The sequence below is a fragment of the Capricornis sumatraensis genome, chromosome 18 (genome assembly GCF_032405125.1).
Source record: "Capricornis sumatraensis isolate serow.1 chromosome 18, serow.2, whole genome shotgun sequence".
NCBI lineage: Eukaryota > Metazoa > Chordata > Mammalia > Artiodactyla > Bovidae > Capricornis > Capricornis sumatraensis.
Window position 1 is genome coordinate 2,027,288 of NC_091086.1, and position 16,896 is coordinate 2,044,183.

A 16,896-nucleotide genomic window follows, 5' to 3' on the forward strand; every position below is an offset into this window, starting at 1 on the left:
CGGTTCCGGCCCTGACTCCAAAAAATTCTTTTGGACCCGGTATCGACGGGAGAGGAATCCCGAGAGGCCCCCTAGCAACTCGCATGGGGACTGGCCTCTCCTGAGGCCACCAGGGCGGGTCCCTGAGGTCCCCGTCGTAACTCGGGATAACCTGCCGCAACTCGAGAAAATCCAGGAAGTTCTCCCTTCCAGGCGAGATGAGGCCTATTTCCGATGAGGCGTCTGGAGACTAATGACACCTAAACTCTGAAACTTCGAAAGGGTCTTTCACACCCTTGCTGCAACTCAAGAAGTTCACCGCCATACCTGTCTCCACTCGAGACGAAGCACGATGGTCCCGCCCACACCCAGAGGAGCCCCGTTTCCCCCTCGTAGCTCGAGATGAGGGATCCTTTCCCTGCTTTCAACAGGAAAGAATTCCCGGCGTTCCCGTCGCATCTCAAGAGGAGGCACTCTCAACAGGAAAGGCGAGAGGAACTCCATGGTCGTACCACCATTCCAAGAGTCCCCCAGATGTCTCAGTCCATTCCAGAGGAATCTCTTTGCCCTGCACTGGCTCATCTTTCACGCCGAGGATCGACTCACACCACGGTGGCACGTGGGACAGCCCTGTGGGAAAGCCTCGAGGGAAAGCCTCGAGGGAAAACCACAGATCCTTTGATCCACGCGGCGGGAAGCGTGACATTGCTGCTACAGCCTGGAAGGAAAGTGCACGTGCATGCCCCCACTCGAGACGAGGCCTGACTCCCCTGGGGAGACTCCAGAAGTACCCAAAGATACATGTCAGCCCCTGAGAGGAATCCTCGGTTCCGGCCCTGACTCCACACAAGGTTTTTGGCCCCGGTATCGACGGGAGAGGAATCCCGAGAGGCCCCCTAGCAACTCGCATGGGGACTGGCCTCTCCTGAGGCCACCAGGGCGCGTCTCTGAGGTCCCCGTCGTAACTCGAGAACACCTGCCGCAACTCGAGAAAATCCAGGAAGTTCTCCCTTCCAGGCGAGATGAGGCCTATTTCCGATGAGGCGTCTGGAGACTAAGGACACCTAACCTCTGGAACTTCGAAAGGGTCTTTCACACCCTTTCTGCAACTCAAGAAGGTCACCGCCATACCCGTCTCCACTTGAGAGGAAGCACGTTGGTCCCGCCCACATCCAGAGGAGCCCCGTTTCCCCCTCGGAGCTCGAGATGAGGGATCCTTTCCCTGCTTTCAACGGGAAAGAATTCCCGGCGTTCCCGTCGCATCTCAAGAGGAGGCACTCTCAACAGGAAAGGCGAGAGGAACTCCATGGTCGTACCACCATTCCAAGAGTCCCCCAGATATCTCAGTCCATTCCAGAGGAACCTCTTTGCCCTGCACTGGCTCATCTTTCACGCCGAGGATCGACTCACACCACGGTGGCACGTGGGACAGCCCTGTGGGAAAGCCTCGAGGGAAAGCCTCGAGGGAAAACCACAGATCCTTTGATCCACGCCACGGGAAGCGTGACATTGCTGCTACAGCCTGGAAGGAAAGCTCACGTGCATGCCCCCACAAGAGACGAGGCCTGACTCCCCTGGGGAGACTCCAGAAGTACCCAAAGATCCATGTCAGCCCCTGAGAGGAATCCTCGGTTCCGGCCCTGACTCCACACAAGGTTTGTGGCCCCGGTATCGACGGGAGAGGAATCCCGAGAGGCCCCCTAGCAACTCGCATGGGGACTGGCCTCTCCTGAGGCCACCAGGGCGGGTGCCTGAGGTCCCCGTCGTAACTCGAGAACACCTGCCACAACTCGAGAAAATCCAGGAAGTTCTCCCTTCCAGGCGAGATGAGGCCTATTTCCGATGAGGCGTCTGGAGACTAATGACACCTAACCTCTGAAACTTCGAAAGGGTATTTCACACCCTTGCTGCAACTCAAGAAGTTCACCGCCATACCCGTCTCCACTCGAGAGGAAGCACGATGGTCCCGCCCACATCCAGAGGTGCCCCGTTTCCCCCTCGGAGCTCGAGATGAGGGATCCTTTCCCTGCTTTCAACGGGAAAGAATTCCCGGCGATCCCGTCGCATCTCAAGAGGAGGCACTCTCCACAGGAAAGCCGAGAGGAACTCCATGGTCGTACCACCATTCCAAGAGTCCCCCAGATGTCTCAGTCCATTCCAGAGGAACCTCTTTGCCCTGCACTGGCTCATCTTTCACGCCGAGGATCGACTCACACCACGGTGGCACGTTGGACAGCCCTGTGGGAAAGCCTCGAGGGAAAGCCTCGAGGGAAAACCACAGATCCTTTGATCCACGCGACGGGAAGCGTGACATTGCTGCTACAGCCTGGAAGGAAAGCGCACGTGCATGCCCCCACTCGAGACGAGGCCTGTCTCCCCTGGCGAGACTCCAGAAGTACCCAAAGATCCATATTAGCCCCTGAGAGGAATCCTCGGTTCCGGCCCTGACTCCACACAAGGCTTTTGGCCCCGGTATCGACGGGAGAGGAATCCCGAGAGGCCCCCTAGCAACTCGCATGGGGACTGGCCTCTCCTGAGGCCACCAGGGCGGGTCCCTGAGGTCCCCGTCGTAACTCGGGATAACCTGCCGCAACTCGAGAAAATCCAGGAAGTTCTCCCTTCCAGCCGAGATGAGGCCTATTTCCGATGAGGCGTCTGGAGACTAATGACACCTAACCTCTGGAACTTCGAAAGGGTCTTTCACACCCTTGCTGCAACTCAAGAAGTTCACCGCCATACCCGTCTCCACTCGAGAGGAAGCACGATGGTCCCGCCCACATCCAGAGGAGCCCCGTTTCCCCCTCGGAGCTCGAGATGAGGGATCCTTTCCCTGCTTTCAACGGGAAAGAATTCCCGGCGATCCCGTCGCATCTCAAGAGGAGGCACTGTCCACAGGAAAGCCGAGAGGAACTCCATGGTCGTACCACCATTCCAAGAGTCCCCCAGATGTCTCAGTCCATTCCAGAGGAACCTCTTTGCCCTGCACTGGCTCATCTTTCACGCCGAGGATCGACTCACACCACGGTGGCACTTTGGACAGCCCTATGGGAAAGCCTCGAGGGAAAGCCTCGAGGGAAAACCACAGATCCTTTGATCCACGCGACGGGAAGCGTGACATTGCTCCTACAGCCTGGAAGGAAAGCGCACGTGCATGCCCCCACTCGAGACGAGGCCTGTCTCCCCTGGCGAGACTCCAGAAGTACCCAAAGATCCATATTAGCCCCTGAGAGGAATCCTCGGTTCCGGCCCTGACTCCACACAAGGCTTTTGGCCCCGGTATCGACGGGAGAGGAATCCCGAGAGGCCCCCTAGCAACTCGCATGGGGACTGGCCTCTCCTGAGGCCACCAGGGCGGGTCCCTGAGGTCCCCGTCGTAACTCGGGATAACCTGCCGCAACTCGAGAAAATCCAGGAAGTTCTCCCTTCCAGCCGAGATGAGGCCTATTTCCGATGAGGCGTCTGGAGACTAATGACACCTAACCTCTGGAACTTCGAAAGGGTCTTTCACACCCTTGCTGCAACTCAAGAAGTTCACCGCCATACCCGTCTCCACTCGAGAGGAAGCACGATGGTCCCGCCCACATCCAGAGGAGCCCCGTTTCCCCCTCGGAGCTCGAGATGAGGGATCCTTTCCCTGCTTTCAACGGGAAAGAATTCCCGGCGTTCCCGTCGCATCTCAAGAGGAGGCACTCTCAACAGGAAAGGCGAGAGGAACTCCATGGTCGTACCACCATTCCAAGAGTCCCCCAGATGTCTCAGTGCATTCCAGAGGAACATCTTTGCCCTGCACTGGCTCATCTTTCACGCCGAGGATCGACTCACACCACGGTGGCACGTGGGACAGCCCTGTGGGAAAGCCTCTAGGGAAAGCTTCGAGGGAAAACCACAGATCCTTTGATCCACGCGACGGGAAGCGTGACATTGCTGCTACAGCCTGGAGGGAAAGCGCACGTGCATGCCCCCACTCGAGACGAGGCCTGACTCCCTTGGGGAGACTCCAGAAGTACCCAAAGATCCATGTAAGCCCCTGAGAGGAATCCTCGGTTCCGGCCCTGACTCCAAAAAATTCTTTTGGCCCCGGTATCGACGGGAGAGGAATCCCGAGAGGCCCCCTAGCAACTCGCATGGGGACTGGCCTCTCCTGAGGCCACCAGGGCGGGTCCCTGAGGTCCCCGTCGTAACTCGGGATAACCTGCCGCAACTCGAGAAAATCCAGGAAGTTCTCCCTTCCAGGCGAGATGAGGCCTATTTCCGATGAGGCGTCTGGAGACTAATGACACCTAAACTCTGAAACTTCGAAAGGGTCTTTCACACCCTTGCTGCAACTCAAGAAGTTCACCGCCATACCTGTCTCCACTCGAGACGAAGCACGATGGTCCCGCCCACACCCAGAGGAGCCCCGTTTCCCCCTCGTAGCTCGAGATGAGGGATCCTTTCCCTGCTTTCAACAGGAAAGAATTCCCGGCGTTCCCGTCGCATCTCAAGAGGAGGCACTCTCAACAGGAAAGGCGAGAGGAACTCCATGGTCGTACCACCATTCCAAGAGTCCCCCAGATGTCTCAGTCCATTCCAGAGGAATCTCTTTGCCCTGCACTGGCTCATCTTTCACGCCGAGGATCGACTCACACCACGGTGGCACGTGGGACAGCCCTGTGGGAAAGCATCGAGGGAAAGCCTCGAGGGAAAACCACAGATCCTTTGATCCACGCGGCGGGAAGCGTGACATTGCTGCTACAGCCTGGAAGGAAAGTGCACGTGCATGCCCCCACTCGAGATGAGGCCTGACTCCCCTGGGGAGACTCCAGAAGTACCCAAAGATCCATGTCAGCCCCTGAGAGGAATCCTCGGTTCCGGCCCTGACTCCACACAAGGTTTTTGGCCCCGGTATCGACGGGAGAGGAATCCCGAGAGGCCCCCTAGCAACTCGCATGGGGACTGGCCTCTCCTGAGGCCAGCAGGGCGGGTCTCTGAGGTCCCCGTCGTAACTCGAGAACACCTGCCGCAACTCGAGAAAATCCAGGAAGTTCTCCCTTCCAGGCGAGATGAGGCCTATTTCCGATGAGGCGTCTGGAGACTAATGACACCTAACCTCTGGAACTTCGAAAGGGTCTTTCACACCCTTTCTGCAACTCAAGAAGGTCACCGCCATACCCGTCTCCACTCGAGAGGAAGCACGTTGGTCCCGCCCACATCCAGAGGAGCCCCGTTTCCCCCTCGGAGCTCGAGATGAGGGATCCTTTCCCTGCTTTCAACGGGAAAGAATTCCCGGCGTTCCCGTCGCATCTCAAGAGGAGGCACTCTCAACAGGAAAGGCGAGAGGAACTCCATGGTCGTACCACCATTCCAAGAGTCCCCCAGATGTCTCAGTCCATTCCAGAGGAACCTCTTTGCCCTGCACTGGCTCATCTTTCACGCCGAGGATCGACTCACACCACGGTGGCATGTGGGACAGCCCTGTGGGAAAGCCTCTAGGGAAAGCTTCGAGGGAAAACCACAGATCCTTTGATCCACGCGACGGGAAGATTGACATTGCTGCTACAGCCTGGAAGGAAAGCGCACGTGCATGCCCCCACTCAAGACGAGGCCTGACTCCCCTGGGGAGACTCCAGAAGTACCCAAAGATCCATGTCAGCCCCTGAGAGGAATCCTCGGTTCCGGCCCTGACGCCACACAAGGTTTTTGGCCCCAGTATCGACGGGAGAGGAATCCCGATAGGCCCCCTAGCAACTCGCATGGGGACTGGCCTCTCCTGAGGCCACCAGGGCGGGTCCCTGAGGTCCCCGTCGTAACTCGAGAACCCCTGCCGCAACTCGAGAAAATCCAGGAAGTTCTCCCTTCCAGGCGAGATGAGGCCTATTTCCGATGAAGCGTCTGGAGACTAATGACACCTAACCTCTGGAACTTCGAAAGGGTCTTTCACATCCTTGCTGCAACTCAAGAAGTTCACCGCCATACCCGTCTCCACTCGAGAGGAAGCACGATGGTCCCGCCCACATCCAGAGGAGCCCCGTTTCCCCCTCGTAGCTCGAGATGAGGGATCCATTCCCTGCTTTCAACGGGAAAGAATTCCCGGCGTTCCCGTCGCATCTCAAGAGGAGGCACTCTCAACAGGAAAGGCGAGAGGAACTCCATGGTCGTACCACCATTCCAAGAGTCCCCCAGATGTCTCAGTCCATTCCAGAGGAACCTCTTTGCCCTGCACTGGCTCATCTTTCACGCCGAGGATCGACTCACACCACGGTGGCACGTGGGACAGCCCTGTGGGAAAGCCTCGAGAGAAAGCCTCGAGGGAAAACCACAGAACCTTTGATCCACGCGACGGGAAGCGTGACATTGCTGCTACAGCCTGGAAGGAAAGCGCACGTGCATGCCCCGACTCGAGACGAGGCCTGACTCCCTTGGGGACACTCCAGAAGTACACAAAGATCCATGTCAGCCCCTGAGAGGAATCCTCGGTTCCGGCCCTGACTCCAAAAAATGTTTTTCGGCCCGGTATCGACGGGAGAGGAATACCGAGAGGCCCCCTAGCAACTCGCATGGGGACTGGCCTCTCCTGAGGCCACCAGGGCGGGTCCCTGAGGTCCCCATCGTAACTCGAGAACACCTGCCGCAACTCGAGAAAATCCAGGAAGTTCTCCCTTCCAGGCGAGATGAGGCCTATTTCCGATGAGGCGTCTGGAGATAAATGACACCTTACTTCTGGAACTTCGAAAGGGTCTTTCACACCCTTGCTGCAACTCAAGAAGTTCACCGCCATACCCGTCTCCACTCGGGAGGAAGCACGATGGTCCCGCCCACATCCAGAGGAGTCCCGTTTCCCCCTCGTAGCTCGAGATGAGGGATCCTTTCCCTACTTTCAACGGGAAAGAATTCCCGGCGTTCCCGTCGCATCTAAAGAGGAGGCACTCTCAACAGGAAAGGCGAGAGGAACTCCATGGTCGTACCACCATTCCAAGAGTCCCCCAGATGTCTCAGTCCATTCCAGAGGAACCTCTTTGCCCTGCACTGGCTCATCTTTCACGCCGAGGATCGACTCACACCACGGTGGCACGTGGGACAGCCCTGTGGGAAAGCCTCGAGGGAAAGCCTCAAGGGAAAACCACAGATCCTTTGATCCACGCCACGGGAAGCGTGACATTGCTGCTACAGCCTGGAAGGAAAGCGCAAGTGCATGCCCCCACACGAGACGAGGCCTGACTCCCCTGGGGAGACTCCAGAAGTACCCAAAGATCCATGTCAGCACCTGAGAGGAATCCTCGGTTCCGGCCCTGACACCACACAAGGTTTTTGGACCCGGTATCGACGGGAGAGGAATCCCGAGAGGGCCCCTAACAACTCGCATGGGGACTGGCCTCTCCTGAGGCCACCAGGGCGGGTCCCTGAGGTTCCCGTCGTAACTCGAGAACACCTGCCGCAACTCGAGAAAATCCAGGAAGTTCTCCCTTCCAGGCGAGATGAGGCCTATTTCCGATGAGGCGTCTGGAGACTAATGACACCTAAACTCTGGAACTTCGAAAGGGTCTTTCACACCCTTGCTGCAACTCAAGAAGTTTACCGCCATACCCGTCTCCACTCGAGAGGAAGCACGATGGTCCCGCCCACATCCAGAGGAGCCCCGTTTCCCCCTCGGAGCTCGAGATGAGGGATCCTTTCCCTGCTTTCAACGGGAAAGAATTCCCGGCGTTCCCGTCGCATCTCAAGAGGAGGCACTCTCAACAGGAAAGGCGAGAGGAACTCCATGGTCGTACCACCATTCCAAGAGTCCCCCAGATGTCTCAGTCCATTCCAGAGGAACCTCTTTGCCCTGCACTGGCTCATCTTTCACCCCGAGGATCGACTCACACCACGGTGGCTCGTGGGACAGCCCTGTGGGAAAGCCTCTAGGGAAAGCTTCGAGGGAAAACCACAGAACCTTTGATCCACGCGACGGGAAGAATGAGATTGCTGCTACAGCCTGGAAGGAAAGCGCACGTGCATGCCCCCACTCGAGACGAGGCCTGACTCCCCTGGGGAGACTCCACAAGTACCCAAAGATCCATGTCAGCCCCTGAGAGGAATCCTCGGTTCCGGCCCTGACTTCACACAAGGTTTTTGGCGCCGGTATCGACGGGAGAGGAATCCCGAGAGGCCCCCTAGCACCTCGCATGGGGACTGTCCTCTCCTGAGGCCACCAGGGCGGGTCCCTGAGGTCCCCGTCGTAACTCGAGAACACCTGCCGCAACTCGAGAAAATCCAGGAAGTTCTCCCTTCCAGGCGAGATGAGGCCTATTTCCGATAAGGCGTCTGGAGACTAATGACATCTAACCTCTGGAACTTCGAAAGGGTCTTTCACACCCTTGCTGCAACTCAAGAAGTTCACCGCCATACCCGTCTCCACTCGAGAGGAAGCACGATGGTCCCGCCCACATCCAGAGGAGCCCCGTTTCCCCCTCGTAGCTCGAGATGAGGGATCCTTTCCCTGCTTTCAACGGGAAAGAATTCCCGGCGTTCCCGTCGCATCTCAAGAGGAGGCACTCTCAACAGGAAAGGCGAGAGGAACTCCATGGTCGTACCACCATTCCAAGAGTCCCCCAGATGTCTCAGTCCATTCCAGAGGAACCTCTTTGCCCTGCACTGGCTCATCTTTCACGCCGAGGATCGACTCACACCACGGTGGCACGTGGGACAGCCCTGTGGGAAAGCCTCGAGGGAAAGCCTCGAGGGAAAACCACAGATCCTTTGATCCACGCGACGGGAAGCGTGACATTGCTGCTACAGCCTGGAAGGAAAGCGCACGTGGATGCCCCCACTCGAGACGAGGCCTGACTCCCTTGGGGAGACTGCAGAAGTACCCAAAGATCCATGTCAGCCCCTGAGAGGAATCCTCGCTTCCGGCCCTGACTCCACACAAGGTTTTTGGCCCTGGTATCAACGGGAGAGGAATCCCGAGAGGCCCCCTAGCAACTCGCATGGGGACTGGCCTCTCCTGAGGCCACCAGGACGGGTCCCTGAGGTCCCCGTCGTAACTCGAGAACACCTGCCGCAACTCGAGAAAATCCAGGAAGTTCTCCATTCCAGGCGAGATGAGGCCTATTTCCAATGAGGCGTCTGGAGACTAATGACACCTAACCTCTGGAACTTCGAAAGGGTCTTTCACACCCTTGCTGCAACTCAAGAAGTTCACCGCCATACCCGTCTCCACTCGAGAGGAAGCACGATGGACCCGCCAACATCCAGAGGAGCCCCGTTTCCCCCTCGGAGCTCTAGATGAGGGATCCTTTCCCTGCTTTCAACGGGAAAGAATTCCCGGCGTTCCCGTCGCATCTCAAGAGGAGGCACTCTCAACAGGAAAGGCGAGAGGAACTCCATGGTCGTACCACCATTCCAAGAGTCCCCCAGATGTCTCAGTCCATTCCAGAGGAACCTCTTTGCCCTGCACTGGCTCATCGTTCACGCCGAGGATCGACTCACACCACGGTGGCACGTGGGACAGCCCTGTGGGAAAGCCTCGAGGGAAAGCCTCGAGGGAAAACCACAGATCCTTTGATCCACGCGACGGGAAGCGTGACATTGCTGCTACAGCCTGGAAGGAAAGCGCACGTGCATGCCCCGACTCGAGACGAGGCCTGACTCCCTTGGGGACACACCAGAAGTACCCAAAGATCCATGTCAGCCCCTGAGAGGAATCCTCGGTTCCGGCCCTGACTCCAAAAAATGTTTTTCGGCCCGGTATCGACGGGAGAGGAATCCCGAGAGGCCCCCTAGCAACTCGCATGGTGACTGGCCTCTCCTGAGGCCACCAGGGCGGGTCCCTGAGGTCCCCATCGTAACTCGAGAACACCTGCCGCAACTCGAGAAAATCCAGGAAGTTCTCCCTTCCAGGCGAGATGAGGCCTATTTCCGATGAGGCGTCTGGAGATAAATGACACCTAACTTCTGGAACTTCGAAAGGGTCTTTCACACCCTTGCTGCAACTCAAGAAGTTCACCGCCATACCCGTCTCCACTCGGGAGGAAGCACGATGGTCCCGCCCACATCCAGAGGAGTCCCGTTTCCCCCTCGTAGCTCGAGATGAGGGATCCTTTCCCTGCTTTCAACGGGAAAGAATTCCCGGCGTTCCCGTCGCATCTCAAGAGGAGGCACTCTCAACAGGAAAGGCGAGAGGAACTCCATGGTCGTACCACCATTCCAAGAGTCCCCCAGATGTCTCAGTCCATTCCAGAGGAACCTCTTTGCCCTGCACTGGCTCATCTTTCACGCCGAGGATCGACTCACACCACGGTGGCACGTGGGACAGCCCTGTGGGAAAGCCTCGAGGGAAAGCCTCGAGGGAAAACCACAGATCCTTTGATCCACGCGACGGGAAGCGTGACATTGCTGCTACAGCCTGGAAGGAAAGCGCACGTGCATGCCCCCACTCGAGACGAGTCCTGACTCCCCTGGGGAGACTCCAGAAGTACCCAAAGATCCATGTCATCCCCTGAGAGGAATCCCCGGTTCCGGCCCTGACTCCACACAAGGTTTTTGGCCCCGGTATCGACGGGAGAGGAATCCCGAGAGGCCCCCTAGCAACTAGCATGGGGACTGGCCGTTCCTGGGGCCACCAGGGCGGGTCCCTGAGGTCCCCGTCGTAAATCGAGAACACCTGCCGCAACTCGAGAAAATCCAGGAAGTTCTCCTTTCCAGGCGAAATGAGGCCTATTTCCAATGAGGCGTCTGGAGACTAATGACACCTAACCTCTGGAACTTCGAAAGGGTCTTTCACACTCTTGCTGCAACTCAAGAATTTCACCGCCATACCCGTCTCCACTCGAAAGGAAGCACGATGTTCCCGCCCACATCCAGAGGAGCCCCGTTTCCCCCTCGTAGCTCGAGATGAGGGATCCTTTCCCTGCTTTCAACGGGAAAGATTTCCCGGCGTTCCCGTCGCATCTCAAGAGGAGGCACTCTCAACAGGAAAGGCGAGAGGAACTCCATGGTCGTACCACCATTCCAAGAGTCACCCAGATGTCTCAGTCCATTCCAGAGGAACCTTTTTGCCCTGCACTGGCTCATCTTTCACGCCGAGGATCGACTCACACAATGGTGGCACGTGAGACAGCCCTGTGGGAAAGCCTCGAGGGAAAGCCTCGAGGGAAAACCACAGATCCTTTGATCCACGCGACGGGAAGCGTGACATTGCTGCTACAGCCTGGAAGGAAGGCGCACGTGCATGCCCCCACTCGAGACGAGGCCTGACCCCCGTGGGGAGACTCCAGAAGTACCCAAAGACCCATGTCAGCCCCTGAGAGGAATCCTCGGTTCCGGCCCTGACTCCACAGAAGGATTTTGGCCCCGGTATCGACGGGAGAGGAATCCCGAGAGGCCCCCGAGCAACTCGCATGGGGACTGGCCTTTCCTGAGGACACCAGGGCGGGTCCCTGAGGTCCCCGTCGTAACTCGAGAACACCTGCCGCAACTCGAGAAAATCCAGGAAGTTCTCCCTTCCAGGCGAGATGAGGCATATTTCCGATGAGGCATCTGGAGACTAATGACACCGAACCTCTGGAACTTCGAAAGGGTCTTTCTCACCCTTGCTGCAACTCAAGAAGTTCACCGCCATACCCGTCTCCACTCGAGAGGAAACACGATGGTCCCGCCCACATCCAGAGGAGCCCCGTTTCCCACTCGTAGCTCGAGATGAGGGATCCTTTCCCTGCTATCAACGGGAAAGAATTCCCGGCGTTCCGGTCGCATCTCAAGAGGAGGCACTCTCAACAGGAAAGATGAGAGGAACTCCATGGTCGTACCACCATTCCAAGAGCCTCCGAGATTTCTCAGTCCATTCCAGAGGAAACTCTTTGCCCTGCACTGGCTCATCTTTCACGCCGAGGATCGACTCACACCACGGTGGCACATGGGACAGCCCTGTGGGAAAGCCTCGAGGGAAAACCACAGATCCTTTGATCCACGCGACGGGAACCGAGACATTGCTGCTACAGCCTGGAAGGAAAGTGCACGTGCATGCCCCCACTCGAGACAAGGCCTGACTCCCCTGGGGAGACTCCAGAAGTACCCAAAGATCCATGTCAGCCCCTGAGAGGAATCCTCGGTTCCGGCCCTGACTCCACACAAGTTTTTTGGCCCCGGTATCGACAGGAGAGGAATCCTGAGAGGCCCCCGAGCAACTCGCATGGGGACTGGCCTTTCCTGAGGCCACCAGGGCGGGTCCCTGAGGTCCCCGTCGTAACTCGAGAACACCTGCCGCAACTCGAGAAACTTCAGGAAGTTCTCCCTTCCAGGCGAGATGAGGCCTATTTCCGATGAGGCGTCTGGAGACTAATGACACGGAACCTCTGGAACTTCGAAAGGGTCTTTCACACCCTTGCTGCAACTCAAGAAGTTCACCGCCATAACCGTCTCCACTCGAGAGGAAACATGATGGTCCCGTCCACATCCAGAGGAGCCCCGTTTGCCCCTCGTAGCTCGAGATGAGGGATCCTTTCCCTGCTATCAACGGGAAAGTATTTTCGGCGTTCCCGTCGCATCTCAAGAGGAGGCACTCTCAACAGGAAAGACGAGAGGAACTCCATGGTCGTACCACCATTCCAAGAGTCCCCCAGATGTCTCAGTCCATTGCAGAGGAACCTCTTTGCCCTGCACTGGCTCATCTTTCACGCCGAGGATCGACTCACACCACGGTGGCACGTGGGACAGCCCTGTGGGAAAGCCTCGAGGGAAAGCCTCGAGGGAAAACCACAGATCCCTTGATCCACCCGACGGGAAGCGTGACATTGCTGCTACAGCCTGGAAGGAAAGCGCACGTGCATGCCCCCACTCGAGACGAGGCCTGACTCCCCTGGGGAGACTCCAGAAGTACCCAAAGATCCATGTCAGCCCCTGAGAGGAATCCTCGGTTCCGGCCCTGACTCCCCACAAGTATTTTGGCCCCGGTATCGACGGGAGAGGAATCCCGAGAAGCCCCCTAGGAACTCGCAAGGGGACTGACCTTTCCTGAGGCCACCAGGGCGGGTTCCTGAGGTCCCCGTCGTAACTCGAGAACACCTGCCCCAACTCGAGAAAATCCAGGAAGTTCTCCCTTCCAGGCGAGATGAGGCCTATTTCCGATAAGGCGTCTGGAGACTAATGACACGGAACCTCTGGAACTTCGAAAGGGTCTTTCACACCCTTGCTGCAACTCAAGAAGTTCACCGCCATACCCGTCTCCACTCGAGAGGAAACATGATGGTCCCGCCCACATCCAGAGGAGCCCCGTTTGCCCCTCGTAGCTCGAGATGAGGGATCCTTTCCCTGCTATCAACGGGAAAGTATTTTCGGCGTTCCCGTCGCATCTCAAGAGGAGGCACTCTCAACAGGAAAGACGAGAGGAACTCCATGGTCGTACCACCATTCCAAGAGTCCCCGAGATTTCTCAGTCCATTCCAGAGGAACCTCTTTGCCCTGCACTGGCTCATCTTTCACGCCGAGGATCGACTCACACCACGGTGGCACATGGGACAGCCCTGTGGGAAAGCCTCGACGGAAAGCCTCGAGGGAAAACCACAGATCCTTTGATCCACGCGACGGGAAGCATGACATTGCTGCTACAGCCTGGAAGGAAAGCGCACGTGCATGCCCCCACTCGAGACGAGTCCTGACTCCCCTGGGGAAACTCCAGAAGTACCCAAAGATCCATGTCAGCCCCTGAGAGGAATCCTCGGTTCCGGCCCTGACTCCACACAAGGTTTTTGGCTCCGGTATCGACGGGAGAGGAATCCCGAGAGGCCCCCTAGCAACTAGCATGGGGACTGGCCGTACTTGAGGCCACCAGGGCGGGTCCCTGAGGTCCCCATCGTAAATCGAGAACACCTGCCGCAACTCGAGAAAATCCAGGAAGTTCTCCTTTCCAGGCGAAATGAGGCCTATTTCCGATGAGGCGTCTGGAGACTAATGACACCTAACCTCTGGAACTTCGAAAGGGTCTTTCACACCCTTGCTGCAACTCAAGAATTTCACCGCCATACCCGTCTCCACACGAGAGGAAGCACGATGGTCGCGCCCACATCCAGAGGAGCCCCGTTTCCCCCTCGTAACTCGAGATGAGGGATCCTTTCCCTGCTTTCAACGGGAAAGAATTCCCGGCGTTCCCGTCGCATCTCAAGAGGAGGCACTCTCAACAGGAAAGGCGAGAGGAACTCCATGGTCGTACCACCATTCCAAGAGTCCCCCAGATGTCTCAGTCTAATCCAGAGGAACCTCTTTGCCCTGCACTGTCTCTTCTTTCACGCCGAGAATCGACTCACACCACGGTGGCACGTGAGACAGCCCTGTGGGAAAGCCTTGAGGGAAAACCACAGATCCTTTGATCCACGCGACGGGAACCGAGACATTGCTGCTACAGCCTGGAAGGAAAGTGCACGTGCATGCCCCCACTCGAGACAAGGCCTGACTCCCCTGGGGAGACTCCAGAAGTACCCAAAGATCCATGTCAGCCCCTGAGAGGAATCCTCGGTTCCGGCCCTGACTCCACACAAGTTTTTTGGCCCCGGTATCGACAGGAGAGGAATCCTGAGAGGCCCCCGAGCAACTCGCATGGGGACTGGCCTCTCCTGAGGCCACCAGGGCGGGTCCCTGAGGTCCCCGTCGTAACTCGAGAACACCTGCCGCAACTCGAGAAACTTCAGGAAGTTCTCCCTTCCAGGCGAGATGAGGCCTATTTCCGATGAGGCGTCTGGAGACTAATGACACGGAACCTCTGGAACTTCGAAAGGGTCTTTCACACCCTTGCTGCAACTCAAGAAGTTCACCGCCATAACCGTCTCCACTCGAGAGGAAACATGATGGTCCCGTCCACATCCAGAGGAGCCCCGTTTGCCCCTCGTAGCTCGAGATGAGGGATCCTTTCCCTGCTATCAACGGGAAAGTATTTTCGGCGTTCCCGTCGCATCTCAAGAGGAGGCACTCTCAACAGGAAAGACGAGAGGAACTCCATGGTCGTACCACCATTCCAAGAGTCCCCCAGATGTCTCAGTCCATTGCAGAGGAACCTCTTTGCCCTGCACTGGCTCATCTTTCACGCCGAGGATCGACTCACACCACGGTGGCACGTGGGACAGCCCTGTGGGAAAGCCTCGAGGGAAAGCCTCGAGGGAAAACCACAGATCCCTTGATCCACCCGACGGGAAGCGTGACATTGCTGCTACAGCCTGGAAGGAAAGCGCACGTGCATGCCCCCACTCGAGACGAGGCCTGACTCCCCTGGGGAGACTCCAGAAGTACCCAAAGATCCATGTCAGCCCCTGAGAGGAATCCTCGGTTCCGGCCCTGACTCCCCACAAGTATTTTGGCCCCGGTATCGACGGGAGAGGAATCCCGAGAAGCCCCCTAGGAACTCGCAAGGGGACTGACCTTTCCTGAGGCCACCAGGGCGGGTTCCTGAGGTCCCCGTCGTAACTCGAGAACACCTGCCCCAACTCGAGAAAATCCAGGAAGTTCTCCCTTCCAGGCGAGATGAGGCCTATTTCCGATAAGGCGTCTGGAGACTAATGACACGGAACCTCTGGAACTTCGAAAGGGTCTTTCACACCCTTGCTGCAACTCAAGAAGTTCACCGCCATACCCGTCTCCACTCGAGAGGAAACATGATGGTCCCGCCCACATCCAGAGGAGCCCCGTTTGCCCCTCGTAGCTCGAGATGAGGGATCCTTTCCCTGCTATCAACGGGAAAGTATTTTCGGCGTTCCCGTCGCATCTCAAGAGGAGGCACTCTCAACAGGAAAGACGAGAGGAACTCCATGGTCGTACCACCATTCCAAGAGTCCCCGAGATTTCTCAGTCCATTCCAGAGGAACCTCTTTGCCCTGCACTGGCTCATCTTTCACGCCGAGGATCGACTCACACCACGGTGGCACGTGGGACAGCCCTGTGGGAAAGCCTCGAGGGTAAACCACAGATCCTTTGATCCACGCGACGGGAAGCGTGACATTGCTGCTACAGCCTGGAAGGAAAGCGCACGTGCATGCCCCCACTCGAGACGAGGCCTGACTCCCCTGGGGAGACTCCAGAAGTACCCAAAGATCCATGTCATCCCCTGAGAGGAATCCTCGGTTCCGGCCCTGACTCCACACAAGGTTTTTGGCCCCGGTATCGACGGGAGAGGAATCCCGAGAGGCCCCCTAGCAAATAGCATGGAGACTGGCCGTTCCTGAGGCCACCAGGGCGGGTCCCTGAGGTCCCCGTCGTAAATCGAGAACACCTGCCGCAACTCGAGAAAATCCAGGAAGTTCTCCTTTCCAGGCGAAATGAGGCCTATTTCCGATGAGGCGTCTGGAGACTAATGACACCTAACCTCTGGAACTTCGAAAGGGTCTTTCACACCCTTGCTGCAACTCAAGAATTTCACCGCCATACCCGTCTCCACTCGAGAGGAAGCACGATGGTCCCGCCCACATCCAGAGGAGCCCCGTTTCCCCCTCGTAGCTCGAGATGAGGGATCCTTTCCCTGCTTTCAACGGGAAAGAATTCCCGGCGTTCCCGTCGCATCTCAAGAGGAGGCACTCTCAACAGGAAAGATGAGAGGAACTCCATGGTCGTACCACCATTCCAAGAGTCCCCGAGATTTCTCAGTCCATTCCAGAGGAAACTCTTTGCCCTGTACTGGCACATCTTTCACGCCGAGGATCGATTCACACCACGGGGGCACGTGGGACAGCCCTGTGGGAAAGCCTCGAAGGAAAGGCTCGAGGGAAAACCACAGATCCTTTGATCCACGCGACGGGAAGCATGACATTGCTGCTACAACCTGGAAGGAAAGCGCACGTGCATGCCCCCACTCGAGACGAGGCCTGACTCCCCTGGGGAGACTCCAGTAGTACCCAAAGATCCATGTCAGCCCCTGAGAGGAATCCTCGGTTCCGGCCCTGACTCCACACAAGGTTTTTGGCCCCGGTATCGACGGGA